This window comes from Bos mutus, chromosome 21 (assembly GCF_027580195.1).
Source record: "Bos mutus isolate GX-2022 chromosome 21, NWIPB_WYAK_1.1, whole genome shotgun sequence".
Lineage (NCBI taxonomy): Eukaryota > Metazoa > Chordata > Mammalia > Artiodactyla > Bovidae > Bos > Bos mutus.
This window is the reverse complement of record NC_091637.1, coordinates 56,598,828-56,614,843: the sequence shown is the minus strand read 5'-3', so window position 1 is coordinate 56,614,843 and position 16,016 is coordinate 56,598,828.

The following is a 16,016-nucleotide window of genomic DNA, read 5'->3' as shown; positions in this document are numbered from 1 at the left end:
TTCAGTGGTAAAGAATCCGCCTGCCAAGCAGGTTATGTGGGTTCGATGCCTGGGTCAGGAAGATCCTCTGAGGAAGGAAACAGCAATTGACTTCAGTATTCTTGCCTGGGAAATCCCATAGACAGACAGGCTATAATCCATGGGGTCTCAAAGAATTAGACACGACTTAGCAACTAAACAAGAAGAAGCCCTGGGAGTTTATGAACATAAAGCATCTCTAAGCAGATGAGTGTTGAATCTATTCACAACTCTGCAATACTTTCCATCGATTCAGGGTATGTTCACTCATTTATGAAAGCATGAACTTCTTTGGTAGTCTTTTGTTGAGTACAAAGCTTTGTTAGCCATTTACTGCTTCTTTTTTTAATTTCCTCACTCAGCAATCTCACTTTTAACCAAATGCTTTGTTATAGAGAAAGAAGAAAAAGAGGAACCCTGGTTAACTATTTTTACTTTTGAAATCATGTTAATTACTATCTGTGTGCTTTGCTGAACGTCACAAGCAGGTCTCACTATTTATGCAATTCATCTTTAGTTTGGGGAAATCACGAGTTCTGGGATACAGGCCAAAGATAACACTGACTTTTGCCAATGTCTTTTCATGCTCATTGGGACTGTATAAAGATGTAAGGAGAGAAAATATTGATAGCATTTCTTTTATTTACTGAACACCAAAATTGGAGAAGAATTTTTATTTGGGAAAGAAAGTATAAGAAAATGAGACACTATGATACCAGGAACTTGATTTAACAAGTGGTTTTCAGGGCTGGCTGGAGATCAGCCCAGATTCAGACCCAAATCTTATACTCTGATGTGTAACATCTGGAGAGGCATCTGGACTAGAAACCAGAAGAGCTATGTTCAAGATTGCTTCGCAGCTAACCTGCTGTACAATCTTAGCTGCCATGTTTCCTTTAGTATCTCAGTCTCTTCATTGGCAAAATCAGGGCCCTGGGCTTTATCACCTCCAAAGTTATTCTACATCCAAAAGTCAGAAAGGGATTTCACTTATTCTAGAAAGAATTTCACCAGAAGTAGAAACCATAGATTTCTTATGCTCAACTCTCATGCATTCATTTGGTATTCAGCCAAAATTTGCAAACTGTTCACAATGTTTTGAGGGACTGGATAAAAACACATAACAGCTAGTTGTCCGTGGACCAAGCAGGGATTTCTGAGCAAGATGTGGTGGAGGGAACCAGCTCTGCCAAGAACATCTTGGTAGAACGTCATTGTCTTCTTCAGTTAGGAGGCCGGACAAAGCTGTCTCAAAAATAATTTTCCAGGGAGGGGACTTTCTTGAAACTATTATCTTCACTCTAGGGGAAACCTGATCTTAAGAACTTTGAGGTTTTGGTGCGGGGGAGACAGTTTTTTGAAAGGTTTAAGCAAATTTTTGGTTTCATTTCTGGGACAGGCTATAGCTGGTCCTTTGTTCTGGGAAGACAATGTAAATAATGATAATAGAAAATAATTCTGTATATACCATATACCAGGTACTGTACTAAGTCCCAGTCATTTAATCCTCATAACAGACTGTAAGAAAGGTGCTATTATTAACCTCACTTTGTAGATGGGGAAACTGAGGAACAGGAAAGTTAAGAAAACTCACTCAAGATCACATACAGTGGTGATTCCCTGGTGGCTCAGTGGTAAAGAATCCACCTGCCAATATAGGAGGCACAGGTTTGGTCCCTGATCTAGGAAGATCCCACATGCTCCAGAGGAGCTAAGCCTGTGCCCCACAACTACGGAGCTGGTGCTCCTGAGCCCACGTGCAGCGACTACTGAAGCCCGCTCGCCCTAGAGCCTGTGCTCCACAAGAGAAGCCACCGCAGTGAGAAACCTGCGTACGACTAGAGAGCCCCTGCTCTCCGCAACTAGAGAAAAAGCCTGTGAAGCAACAAGACTCCACACAGCCAAGAATAAATTAATTAAATTTTATTATGTTTTAAAAAGATCACATCAAGTAAGTAGTCGAGTTGGAACATGAACCCACACATCTGGCAAATCGTGCTCTTAATTCCAACCACCAATATCTCCCTGTTGCTGCTACCAAGACACTTCTGTCATGTCCGACTCTATGTGACCCCATAGAAGGCAGCCCACCAGGCTCCCCCGTCCCTGGGATTCTCCAGGCAAGAACACTGGAGTGGGTTGCCATTTCCTTCTCCAATGCATGAAAGTGAAAAGTGAAAGGGAAGTCGCTCAGTCATGTCCGACTCTTAGCGACCCCATGGACTGCAGCCCACCAGGTTCCTCTATCCATGGGATTTTCCAGGCAAGAGTACTGGAGTGGGGTGCCATCGCCTTCTCTGAATATCTCCCTAAATTAGTCTGTTAGTGATGTAAAACTAGAGCTGTGCTATGCTTAGTCATCAGAGAAGGCAATGGCACCCCACTCCAGTACTTGTGCCTAGAAAATCCCATGGACTGGGAAGCCTGGTGGGCTGCCATCTATAGGGTTGCACAGAGTCGGATACGACTGAAGCGACTTAGCAGCAGCAGCAGCAGCATGCTTAGTCATTCAATTGTGTCCGACTCTTTGTGACCCCATGGACTGTAGCCCCACAGGCTCATCTGCCCATGGGGATTCTCCAGGCAAGAACACCGGAGTGGGTAGCCATGCCCTCCTCCAGGGCAGCTTCCCAACCCAGAGATTGAACCCAGATCTCCCGCATTGCAGGTGGATTCTTTACTGTCTGAGCCATCAGGAAAGCCCAAAACTAGAGCTAGGATTAGCTTATGATCTACTGTATTAGTTTCCTGTGGCTGCTGCTGCTGCTAAGTCGCTTCAGTTGTGTCCAACTCCGTGCGACCCCATAGATGACAGCCCACCAGGCTCCCCCATCCCTGGGATTCTCCAGGCAAGAACACTGGAGTGGGTTGCCATTTCCTTCTCCAATGCATGAAAGTGAAAAGTGAAAGTGAAGGCGCTCAGTCGTGTCCGACTCCTAGCGACCCCATGGACTGCAGCCTACCAGGCTCCTCCATCCACGGGATTTTCCAGGCAAGAGTACTGGAGTGGGGTGCCATTGCCTTCCTGTGGCTGCTGTAACAAATTACCACTAACTTTGTAGCTTAAAACAACACAAATGTATTCTTTTATAGTCCTGGTGGTCAAAAGTCCAAAACAGGTCTCACTTATCTAAAATCAAGGTGTTGCCAGGCTACATTCCTTCTGGAGGCTCTAGGGGTGATCTGTTTCGTTGATTTTTCAGAGGCTGCCTGGCTTTCTTGGGTTGCGGACTCTTCCATCTTCAAAGTTATCAATGGCCAGATGAGTCTTTCGTATGCTATGAGTCTTTCGTATGCTCTGACACTGTCTCTTTTACCTCCCTCTTTCCTTTATATGACCCTTGTGATTATATTGGGCCCACTTTGATAATCCAAGGTAATTTCCCCATCTCAAGATCCTTCATCACCTCTGTAAAATCTATTCTGCCACGTAAGGAAACATGTTCACTGATTCCAGGGATCAGGACATAGACATCTTTGGAGGACAACTATTCTGCCTATTAAAGCTGAAACTCCAATACTTTGGCCACCTGACGTGAAGAAGTGACTCGTTTGAAAAGACCCTGATGCTGGTAAAGATTAAAGGTGGGAGGAGAAGGGGACGACAGAGGATGAGATGGTTGGATGGCATCACCAACTCAATGGACATCAGTTTGAGTAAACTCTGGGAGTTGGTGATGGACAGGGGGGCCTGGTGAGCTGCAGTCCATGGGGTCACAAAGAGTCAGATACGCCTGAGCAACTGAACTGACTGATTCTGCCTACTGGAGCTTCCCAGGTCGTGCTAGCAGTAAAGAACCCACCTGCCAATGCAGGAGATGTAAGAGACAAAGGTTTAGTCCCCGGGTTGGGAAAATCCTCTGGAGGAGGGCATGGAAACCCACTCCAGTATTCTTGTCTGGAGAATACCATGGACAGAGAAGCCTGGCAGGCTACAGTCCATGGGGTCGTAAAGAATTGGACACGACTGAGCGACTTGGCACACACATGTGCACTCTGCTCATCACATCTAGTAATTCCACTTGTCGGTTTGTTTATACCCAAGAGAACTGCAAACATATGTTCACACAAAAACTCATATACGAATGGTCATAGCAGAACTATTCATAATAACCAACAAGTGGAAACAACCCAATGTCCAAAACTGATAAACGGACAAACAAAATGTGTATATATCCTCATAACACATACTGTATTATATTATAAAGGAATATTATATTATTGAGCCACAAAAAACAATGGAGTACTGGGATATACTACAACATGATGGACTGTTAAAACATTATGTTGAATGAAAGAAGCCAGAAATATCCAGAAAAGGCAAATCTATAGAGACAGAAAGTATATTTGTGGTTGCTAAGCCCTGGTCCTGTGAACAGAGAATGACTGCAAATAGGCATAAGGATGATGGAAATGTTCTAAAATTAGATTGTGGGCATGGTTGCACAGCTCTCTACATTTACTGTAAGTTATTGAGTTGTCCATTTAGAATGAATGAATTGTATGACATGTAGATATCTCGATAAAGCTGTTTTTTAGAACAAGAAAGACATAAAGAGTACACAGTGCACATGTTGAGGCAAAGCTGTCAGTCCCCTTCCTTAACAAAGACTCTTTTATTCTGAGATTATTTACTTCTCACTATTTTTTTTTTTAATTTATATATCCTTTCTTTCTGGAAGTGATGTGATAGAAAATGGCAGTAATTGTAGTTGGTTTTTTATTGTCCTTCCTTGGTAAGCAGTAAGTAAACATCCTGTGTCATTTCTGGAAAGTCTGCGGGAAATGTAATGATCTGTGAAATCCAAGAGTTTGGAAACGGTATACCAGCTAATCAGTATAGCTGCAAGAGGTCTTAGGGATCCCTGAGTCAGCCCTCTCATTTTCATGATGAAAAAGGGCTAGAGGCCTATGGCACTGGGACTATCATTTAAGATTGCCTAGCCAGAGTCCCTTGGACTGCAAGGAGATCCAACCAGTCCATCCTAAAGGAGATCAGTCCTGGGTGTTCATTGAAGGGACTGATGTTGAAGCTGAAACTCCAATACTTCGGCCACCTGATGTGAAGAGCTGACGCATTTGAAAAGACCCTGATGCTGGGAAAGATTGAGGGCAGGAGAAGAAGGGGACGACGGAGGATGAGATGGTTGGATGGCATCACCGACTCAACGTACGTGAGTTTGGGTAAACTCCAGGAGTTGGCAATGGACAGGGAGGCCTGGCGTGCTGCGGTTCATGGAGTTGCAGAGTCGGACATGACTGAGGGACTGAACTGAACTGAACTGAACGGAGCCAGTCTCTAGGTAGTTCATTTTGTTTCTACTCTCACTATCTCCTCCAAGGCCCCTTCTGATTCTAGGAAGTGAAGAATTTATCTATCTTCCCATCAGTGCAAACCAAGGTATGACGTTCTTGGCAGGTCAAAACATTAAGAGGTTTCAACCAGGACATAGTTCCAGGCAAAATGCCTGGCTCCACTGAGCTCAGTTAGTCTGGATCAGTGACGTGACCCAGATTAGCCCACACTGTCACATGACAGTCAAAGTCAGTGAAGTGCATCTGCCAAATGACTAAGAAGGGCTTATTGGCCAAAGGAGATGTTGACCATTTGTGCTGGTAAAGAAGGGTACTTCCCCAAGACTCAGCTGAATGAACCTGTGACTTGCAACCCCTAGGGCTGGACCTCAGCACCACAGTCTCAGTTTTACTCTTGCTGCTGAAAATATACTGCAAAGGCACTTGTGAAAATGTCCAGACCCTCAAAGATCAAGCAGTCAAAGAATGCAAAGATGAATCAGGCATTGTCTTTCTTTATTTACGTCTAGTCTTAATTCCAGAAAGGATGGAAGGTAGCTTTTAAGGATGCATAAAATCAGAGAATGTAAATTAAAAGAAAAGTGATACAGAAGAAACTGAAGTGTCCATCAACAGATGAATGAAGAAAGATGTGTGGGTGTGGGTGTGTGTGTGTGTGTGTGTGTGTGTGTGTGTATGCACACACCTTTGCAGCTGAAGATGGAGAAGCTCTATACAGTTTGCAAAAACAGGACCAGGAGCTGACTGTGGCTCAGATGATGAACTACTTATTACAAATTCAGACTTAAATAGGCCATTCAGGTATGCTATATGGTGTGCGTAGTCACTCACTTGTGTCCGACTCTCTGCGACTGCATGGAGCGTACCCCAGGCTCCTCTGTCCATGGGGATTCTCCAGGTAAGAACACTGAAGTGGGTTGCTGAAGAACTATGGATGTATATTCATAACATTTTATAGGAGGCAGTGATCAAAATCATCCCCAAGAAAAAGAAACACAAAAAGGCAAAATGGTTGTCTGAGGAGGCCTTACAAATAGCTAAGAAAAGATGAGAAGTGAAAGGCAAAGGAGAAAAGGAAAGATATACTCATCTGAATGCAGAGTTTCAAAGAATAGCAAGGAGAGATAAGAAAGCCTTAAGTGAACAATGCAAAGAAATAGTGGAAAACAATAGAATGGAAAAGACTAGAGATCTCTTCAAGAAAATTAGAGATACCAAGGGAACATTTTATGCAAAGGTGGGCACAATAAAGGACAGAAACTGTATGGACCTAAGAGAAGCAGAAGATATTAAGAAGAGGTGGCAAGAATACACAGAAGAACTGTACAAAAAGATCTTAATGACCCAGATAACCACGATGGTGTGATCTCTCACCTAGAGCCAGACATCTTGGAATACGAAGTCAAGTGGGCCTTAGGAAGCATCACTACAAACAAAGCTAGTAGATGTGATGGAATTCCAGCTGAGCTACTTTTAAATCCTAAAAGATGATGCTGTTAAAATGCTGCACTCAATATACCAGCAAATTTTGAAAACTCAGCAGTGGCCACAGGACTGGAAAAGGTCAGTTTTCATTCCAGTCCCAAAGAAGGGCATTGCCAAAGAATGTTCAAACTACCACACAATTGCACTTATTTCACATGCTAGCAAAGTAATGCTCAAAATTCTCCGAGTGAGGTTTCAACGGTACGTGAACTGAGAACTTTCAGATGTTCAATCTGGATTTAGAAAAGGCAGAGGACCCAGAGATAAAATTGCCAACATCTGCTGAATCATAGAAAAAGCAAGAGAATTCCAGAAAAAGCATCTACTTCTGCTTCATTGACTATGCTAAAGCCTTTGACTGTGTGGATCACAACAAACTGTGGAGAATTCTTAAGGAGATAGGAATACCAGACCACTTTACCTCCCTCCTGAGAAACCTGTATGCAGGTCAAGAAGCAATAGTTAGAACCAGACATGAAACAATGGACTGGTTCAAAATTGGGAAAGCAGCACGTCAAGGCTGTATATTGTCACCCTGCTTATTTAACTTCTATGCAGAGTACATCATGAGAAATGTTGGGCAGGAAGAAGCACAGGCTGGAATCAAGATTGCCGGGAGAAATATCAATAACTTCAAATATGCAGATGATACCACCCTTATGGCAGAAAGCGAAGAGGAATTAAAGAACCTCTTGATGAAAGTGAAAGAGGAGAGTGAAAAATTTGGCTTAAAGCTCAACATTCAGAAAACTAAGATCATGGCATCTGGTCCCATCCCTTCATGGCAAATAGATGGGGAAACAATGAAAACAGTGACAGACTTTATTTTCTTGGGCTCCAAAATCACTGCAGATGGTGCTGCAGCCATGAAATTAAGAGATGCTTGGTCCTTGGAAGAAAAGCTATGACCAACCTAGACAACAGACTAAAAAGCAGAGACATTACTTTGTCAACAAGGTCTGTCTAGTCAAAGCTATGGTTTTTCCAGTAGTCATGTATGGATGTGAGAGTTGGACTATAAAGAAAGCTGAGCACCAAAGATTTGATGCTTTTGAACTGTGGTGTTGGAGGAGACTCTTGAGAGTCCCTTGGACTGCAAGGAGATCCAACCAGTCATTCCTAAAGGAAATCAATCCTGAATATTCATTGGAAGGACTGATGTTGAAGCTGAAGCTCCAATACTCTGGCTACCTGATGCAAAAAGCTGACTCATTGGAAAAGACCCTGACACTGGGAAAGATTGAAGGCAGGAGGATAAGGGGGCAACAGAGGGTGAGATAGTTAGATGACATCACCAACTCGATGGACATGAGTTTGAGAAACCACCGGGAGATGGTGAGTGACAGGAAGCCTGGTATGCTGCAGTCCCTGGGGTCACAAAGAGTTGGACACAACTAAGCAACCAAACAACAACACACACACACACACATATATATAACATATATAATAAATAACAAAAACATATATATGTATGGAATACTACTCAGCCTTAAAAAAAGAATGAAATTTTGTCATTTGCAATAACATAGATGGACTCAGAGGGTATTATGCTAAGTGAAATAAGTCAGGTAAAGACAAATTTGGTATGATATCACTTACATGTGGAATCTAAAAAATACAACAAACTAGTGAATACAACAAAAAAGAATGAGACTCACAGATACAGAGAACAAACTAGTGGTTGCCCGTGGAAAGAAGGAAAGTGAGAGGGGCAGTATAAGCAAAGAGGATTAAAAGGTACAAACTGTTTTGCATAAAATAAGCTATAAGGATCTACTGTACAGCACAGGGAATCGAGCCAATATTTTATAATAACTATAAATGGAGTATAACCTTCAAAAATTGTGACTCACTATACTGTACACCTATAACTTATATAATACTGTATGTTCTTGCCTGGAAACACCAGGGACAGAGGAGCCTGGTAGACTCCAGTTCATGGGGTCGCATAGAGCTGGACATGACTGAGTGACTAATACTCATTTTATCGTGTACACCTGTCACTTATATAATATTATCCAGCAACTATACTTCAATTTTAAAAAAGTTTAAAAAGAGGGAGAGGGACACTAAAGTTATGTAAGTATGGAAGTCATGTTCTGACCTGAAACCCAACATTTTGTTATAAATGACTATAAAAATACTCGATTAAAATTTTTATACCTCTTAGGTCTAGAACACAAATTTTTAAAAACTTTATTGTGATATATATCACATATTATAAAATTTACTCTTTTAAACTGTACAATTCAAACTTGTACAAAGTTTTTTGATTTTGTTTTGGTTTTGATTTTGGTTGTGCGGTACAGCTAGGAGGATCCTAGCTCCCCAACCAGGGATCGAATCCTTGCCCTCAGCAGTGAAGGGGAAGAGTCCTAACCACTGTACTGCCAGAGAATTCCCAAAATTAGATATCTGGTTTTTTAAGATTTATTTATTTGACTGCACAGGGTCTTAGTTGTGGCATGCAGGATCTTTTGTCATTCAAACTCTTAGTTGCTGCATGTGGGATCTAGTTCCCTGACCAGGGATTGAACCTTGGCCCCTTACACTGGGAGCTTAACGTTTTATCCACTGGACCACCTGGGAAGTCCCTCTTTTTTTTTTTTTTTTTGCCATGCCTGGTGGCTCAGAGGGTAAAAGCATCTGTATGCAATGCAGGAGACCTGGGTTCAATCCCTGGGTCGGGAAGATCCCCTGGAGAAGGAAATGGCAACCCACTCCAGTACTCCTGTCTGGAAAATCCCATGGACGGAAAAGCCTGATAGGCTACAGTCCAAGGGGTCGCAAAGAGTCAGACATGACTGAGCAACTTCACTTTTACGGCTTGTGGGTCTTATTACTCAACCAGGGATTGACTCCATGACCCCTGCAATGGAAGGGTGGAATCCTAACCACTGGACCACTAGGGAATTCCCTCAGTGGTTTTTAATATACTCACAGTTGTGTACCTATCACCAATATCTAATTTAAGAACATTTTTGTCACGCCAAAGAGAAAACTCTGTACCTGTTAGCAGTCGTTCCCCATTCTATTCCAATCCCTGGCTGGGAGAAAATATTTGCAAAAGACATATCTGATAAAGAGGATAATAGTCTTCATCAAATATCTATATAACTCTTTATTAGTATATAGATATAGATATTTCTTAAAGCTTAGCAATAGAAAATTAACAATCCAGTTTTAAAATGGGCAAAAGACCTGAACAGACAGTTCACCGAAGAGGATATAAAGATAACGTGTAAATATGTGAATAGATGCTCAACATCATGTGTCACTAAGGAATTTCAGATTAAAACAACAATGAGATATCACTACTCACTTATTGGGATGGCCAACATCCCAAACACTAAGATACCAAAAGTTGATGAGAATGTAGAATAAGGACTCTTGTTCATCACTGGGGAGAATGCAAAATGGTACAGGCATAGCTACTTTGCAAGACAATTTGGCAGTTTTTCACAGAAATAAACATACTTGCTCCGTGTGGTGCTGCAATTGCACTCCTTCATATTTATCCAAGTGAGTGAAAACTTATGTCCACACAAAGTCTGCACATGGATGTCTACAGTAGTTTTACTTACAACTGCCAAAATTTGGAAATAACTAAAATGTCCTCCAGTAGATGAACAGATAAATAAACTGTGGTACATTCAGACAATGGAATATTATCCAGGGCTAAAATGAAATGAACTCTCAAGCCATGAAAAGATATGGGGAAAAAAGCATATTACTAAGTGAAAGAAACCAATATTTCTTTCACTACATAGTGAAAGAAGGCTACATAGTATAGGAATCCAACGAAATGACATTCTAGAAAAGTCAAAACCATGGAGACTATAAACAAAGATCAGTGGTCGCCAAGGGTTGAGGGGAGGGAGAGATGAACAGGCAGGGCACAGAGAATTTTTAGGGCAGTGAAACCATTGTGTATGGTTTCAGTATGATACTGTAATGGTAGATTGATATCACCACACATATGTCAAAATCCATAGACCGCACAACACCAAGAGTAAACCCTAATGTAAATTATGGACTTTGGGTGATAATGATGTGTCAATGTAGGTTCATTGGTTGTCATAAAGCACTACTCTGGTGCAGGATGTTGATTGTTGGGGTATACGGAATTTTCTGTACTTTTTTCTCAATTTTGCTGTGAACCTAAAACTACTCTAAAAAGTAAAGTTTACCAAAAATAACCAAAATAGGGGCTTCCCTGGTGGTTCAGTGGCAAAGAATCCACCTGCCAATGCAGGAGACATGGGTTCGATCCCTAATCAGGGAAGATCCCACATGCCATGGAGCAACTAAGCCCATGCCCCACAACTACTGAGCCTGTGCTCTAGGGCTGGTGCCCCACAACTACTGAGCCTGTGTGCCTGGAGCCTGTGCTCCACAAAAAAGGAAGCCACAGCCATGAGAAGGTCGTGTAATGCAACTGGAGAATAACCTCACTTGCTGCAAGTAGAGAAAAATCCCGTGCAGCAAGGAAGACCCAGCACAGCCTAATACTAGTAAGTAGATAAATTAATATTATTTTTAAAAAGATACAACACATTTAAAAAAAATAACCTAAATAAATAAGTAAACAGAATAGCACACCGAGAGACTGTCATATATACCTGACTTAAGTATTATGCATAAGCTGTGACAGTTTCAAGTGTAGGGCTCCTGTTGCCCTGCCTAGGATCCCCTCACTCAGCCAATGAGCTCCCAGGTGTTGGCTGCTAAGAACTCACTCTGCATCTTTCTTAGGTTGGTTCCTACTCTGCCTTTGGTGAAGGGAAGCTGTCCCCCATCAGGAGATGCCCAGGAGTTTATACTCTTCTTCATGACCGACAATTGGCCAATGTGGGCACATAACAGCTCAGCCCACTTGCCTCTGGGTGGGACAACCTTTCTGGCACCAAGTGTGCTTCAGAGATCCCCATGGGATCAGGCTGAAGATCACCTCTTCGTGAACCCACATCTGTGTGGAGTTCCTTCCTTTGCCCTGTCCCTTTCCCCCACTCCCCCCAGGTTCCTCCTGAGAACACGTCTTGAACAACGCACTTGCACAAGGATTGCTTCTCAGGCTTTGCTCTGGGGAACCGATCTATGACAGTTGCTACGGACTGTCCCTGTCTTCGAAGTATATCCTGATTTGTTTTGCAAAATATTATATGGAAAGTCATCTTTAAAGGGTCAGGTGATTCACTGTCCACAGCATTGCTTTGATACAAAGGATCTTTACATATTTGTTTCCGCATTGGTGGTCTGAGACACATCGCATTGCTCTTGAATCTGACTCCACAAAACCAAGATTTTTCCTCCCATGCACATGTTTTTACATTAAAAGAGTGATTTTAGAGAAGAAAAAAAAAGTGGAAGTGAAAAAAAAAAAAGGACTATGGTGGTGATATGGTGGTGATATGATGGTGACATACAATGTGGCCAGAAATGAGTCTGAAAAACTGTGGGTTTCCCTTGGGTGGGTCACAGATTTCACAATAAGCCTTGTGTTTACTAGCACACATACACGCACATGTTCATTTATATAATTCAGTATTTCCCCTTAAAGAACCTACTCTATTAAAGTCAGTCAGGGGACTTCCCTGGTGGTCCAGTGGCTAAGAATCCCCCTGCCAATGCATGCAATGCGAGTTCAATCCCCGCTGGTGAACTACGATCCCACTTGTCAGCATTTAAGCCTGCACACCGCAACTACTGAGCCCATGGGCACAACTAAGACCTAGGGCAGCCAAAAAAAAAAAAAAAAAGAACAGTCAGAATTCCTACCTTGTTGCTGTGGTTTGGTCGCTCAGTCATGTCTGACTCTGCAACCCCATGGACTGCAGCACGCCAGGTTTCCCTGTCCTTCACTATCTCCCAGAGTTTGCTCAAACTCATGTCCATCAAGTTGGTGATGCCATCTAATCATCTCATCCTCTGTTGCCCCCTTCTCCTCCTGCCTTCAATGTTTCCCAGCATCAGGGTCTTTTCCAATGAGTTGGCTCTTCCCATCAGGTGGCCAAAGTATTGGAGTTTCAGCTTCAGCATTAGTCCCTCCAATAAATATTCAGGGTTGATTTCCTTTAGGTTGACTGGCTTGATCTTGCAGCCCAGGGGACTCTCAAGAGTCTTCTCCAACACCACGGTTCAAAAGCATCAATTCTTCAGAGGTTAGCCTTCTTTGCGGTCCAACTCTCACGTCCCTACATTACTACTGGAAAAACCATAGCTTTGACTATACAAACCTCTGTTGGCAAAGTGACGTCTCTGCTTTTTAATATGCTGTCTAGGTTTATCATAGCTCTTCTTCCAAGAAGCAAACATATTTTAATTTCATGGCTGCAGTCACTGTCCACAGAGATTTTGGAACCCAAGAAAATAAAGTCTGTCATCATTTCCATTTCTCCCCCAACTATTTGTCATGAAGTGATGGGACTGGATGCCATGATCTTAGTTTTCTGAATGTTGAGTTTTAAGCCAGCTTTTCCACTCTCCTCTTTCACCTTCATCAAGAGGCATTCCTACCTTGGTCCTTCTGAAAAGCATACCCCACCAGGTAATGAAGATAACCTTGATACATCCTTGGAGGAGAAAAGCCCCAGATCAGCTTGATTCCTAACCCCTGCTCTCCAGGTTAAACTCCCTTATAGACTTTGGGCCATTTATTTAATTTTTCTGAGCCTTCACTTTTTCATTTGTAAAATGGAAATAGTTACAGCCTCTACTCCATAGATTTTATTAGTTAATTAATCCTTTAAAGGGCACTAAATGATAAACTCTGTTAACAGGTCCTGTTGTTGCTGTTAGTTGCTAAATCATGTCTGACTCTTTTGCAACCCCATGGACATAGCCCACCAGGCTCCTCTGTCCATGGGATTTCTCAGGCAAGAACACTGGAGTGGGTTGCATTTCCTTCTCCAGGGTATCTTCTCCACCCAGGGATCGAACCCACATCTCTACTTCCTCCAACTGGATCTTTGTCAGGAGAAAGGGCAAGGGATGGCTTAAAGTTGCCAGTTAGAGGCTTCTCAGATTTGATCCTCTCTGGTTTAAGTCACTTTCCTTCAGATTGTGGGGGGGAAACTGATTAGTTTCTCAGGCTGTCTTCTTGGCAGAAATGGCTGGATATCCCCAAATACCCATTTTCTCTTACTTCCTGCAATAGAACTCTTGAATTTTAGCCAGGTTCGTGGCTACCCAACTAAAGACTGCATTTCCAAGCCTCCCTTGAAGCCAGGTATGACCATGTGCCTCAGCTCTGGCCAATGTACATGTACATTTTCCAGCCAGGTGCCTGGAATATGACATGGTGTGGAGCCACTTTGGACCAGATAAAGTCAACAACCCAGGAATGGAAATGCTCAAGACAGAAGGAAATTGGGTCCCTAACACCAGGCAATCTATCAGCCCTGGACTTCCAACACTTGTGTTTCACAAGACAAACCTATCTTGTTAGTGTCACTGTCACTTTGGTCTTTGTCATAGGAGCTGACTCTGCATTCTAATTAACAAACTTTTTATTCCCTCCTCTCTTTCTCAAACAGTGTCTGGAAAAGGGCAAACTTATGTAGCCTCGTGGCCATCAGCAGTGAGCTCCATTTGGTTCTCCACTTGGAGTCTCACAGGCTGAAATCAAGATGTCGGTTGGTGTGAATGCCTACCTGGAGGCTCTGGGGAAGAATCCACTTCCGAGCTTATTCAGTTGGTTGACGGAATTATATTCCTTGTGGTTGTAGGAATGCTGTCCTCATTCCTTTGCTGGCTGTCAGCTGGAGACCACTCTCAGCTCCTCAACCTGCCTGAATGCTGGTGGCCCTTCCACCTTCAAGCCAACAACTTTCTCTAGCACTGCTGCTGCTGCTGCTGCCAAGTCACTTCAGTAGTGTCCGACTCTTTGCGACCCCATGGACTGCAGCCTACCAGGCTCCTCCGTCCGTGGGATTTTCCAGGCACTAGCCAGACCAAATTCTGCTTTTAAAGGGCTCCTACACATCTATGCTCATATGCCCAGATAATCTCCTTTTTGCCATATAACATAATCACAGGAATAATATCTCATCATATTCAGAGGTTTCACACATACTTAAGGAGGAGCAGATTAGACTTAAATGAGGGTCATTCTTAGACTACTGCCTATCATACAGGTAAATAAATGCTTATTGTTTGAGTGGAAATCCTTAAAAAAAAACAACCAAGAAGAGACAGGGCCTCCCCTGAGTAAAGGAGCACAGCAAACAGCACTTATCTGTATCATTTAATTTAATTGATAAGTTAAATTAATTTATCATTTAATTCAGTTGATTAAATTGTCATTTAATTGTCATTTAACTGTCATTTAATTCAATTGATAAATTTATTTAATGAGTATCTATTACATGACAGCTTATGCTTTTAGGCACTGTGGATATAGAAATAAATAAGATAGACTGGGTCTTGCTTTCAAGCAGCTTGTGTATTTATTTTAAAATATTTATTTCTTTGGTTGTACCAGGTCTTAGCTGTGACACTTGGGGTCTAGTTTCCTGACCAAGGATTGAACCCGGGCGCCCTGAATTGGGAGCATGGAAGCCTCGCCACTGGGCCACTAGGGAAGTCCCTCAAGCAGTTTAAATTTTACTGGAGTCACAGGAAATTTACTAACAAATATATAAAGTGAGATTGTAAAGCAAAGTAAAAGGCTAGGGAATGGTGGAGGTTTGTGTGACTATTATAGGTCTGCGGGCCCAGGATGGCATCTCTGAGGAGGTGGTGCTATTTAAGCAGAAGCTAGCTATATGTCTGGAAGGGGAAGGGCATTCCAGGAAGAGGGAGCTGCATACACAAAGGTAAGAAAGTCATTAGGCTGGAGAGGAGTAACTCATGTGGCAGGTAATGAGGTCATGGGGACAGGTAAGAGTAAGGCCATGCGAGCCAGTGGAATTTTGTTCTGGAAGGATGGGATGGTTTTTAAGCTGAAAATCAAGATGAAAAGTTTTGCAAATAGAGAGTAGTGAGGGTTGCATGCAACGTAAAGGTAATTAATGCCCCTGAACTGCACATATGAAAATGGTTAAAATAAGCACATTTTATGTTATATATGTTTTACTACAATAAAAAAAAATGGAAAAAAAAAGAATAAACAGTACTTGGTCAGAGTAAAAACAAGAGTCAGGAGCCAGAGGGAACAGCATAATTACCTGCTTAGGGGAGGCACTTCCCTGACGGTC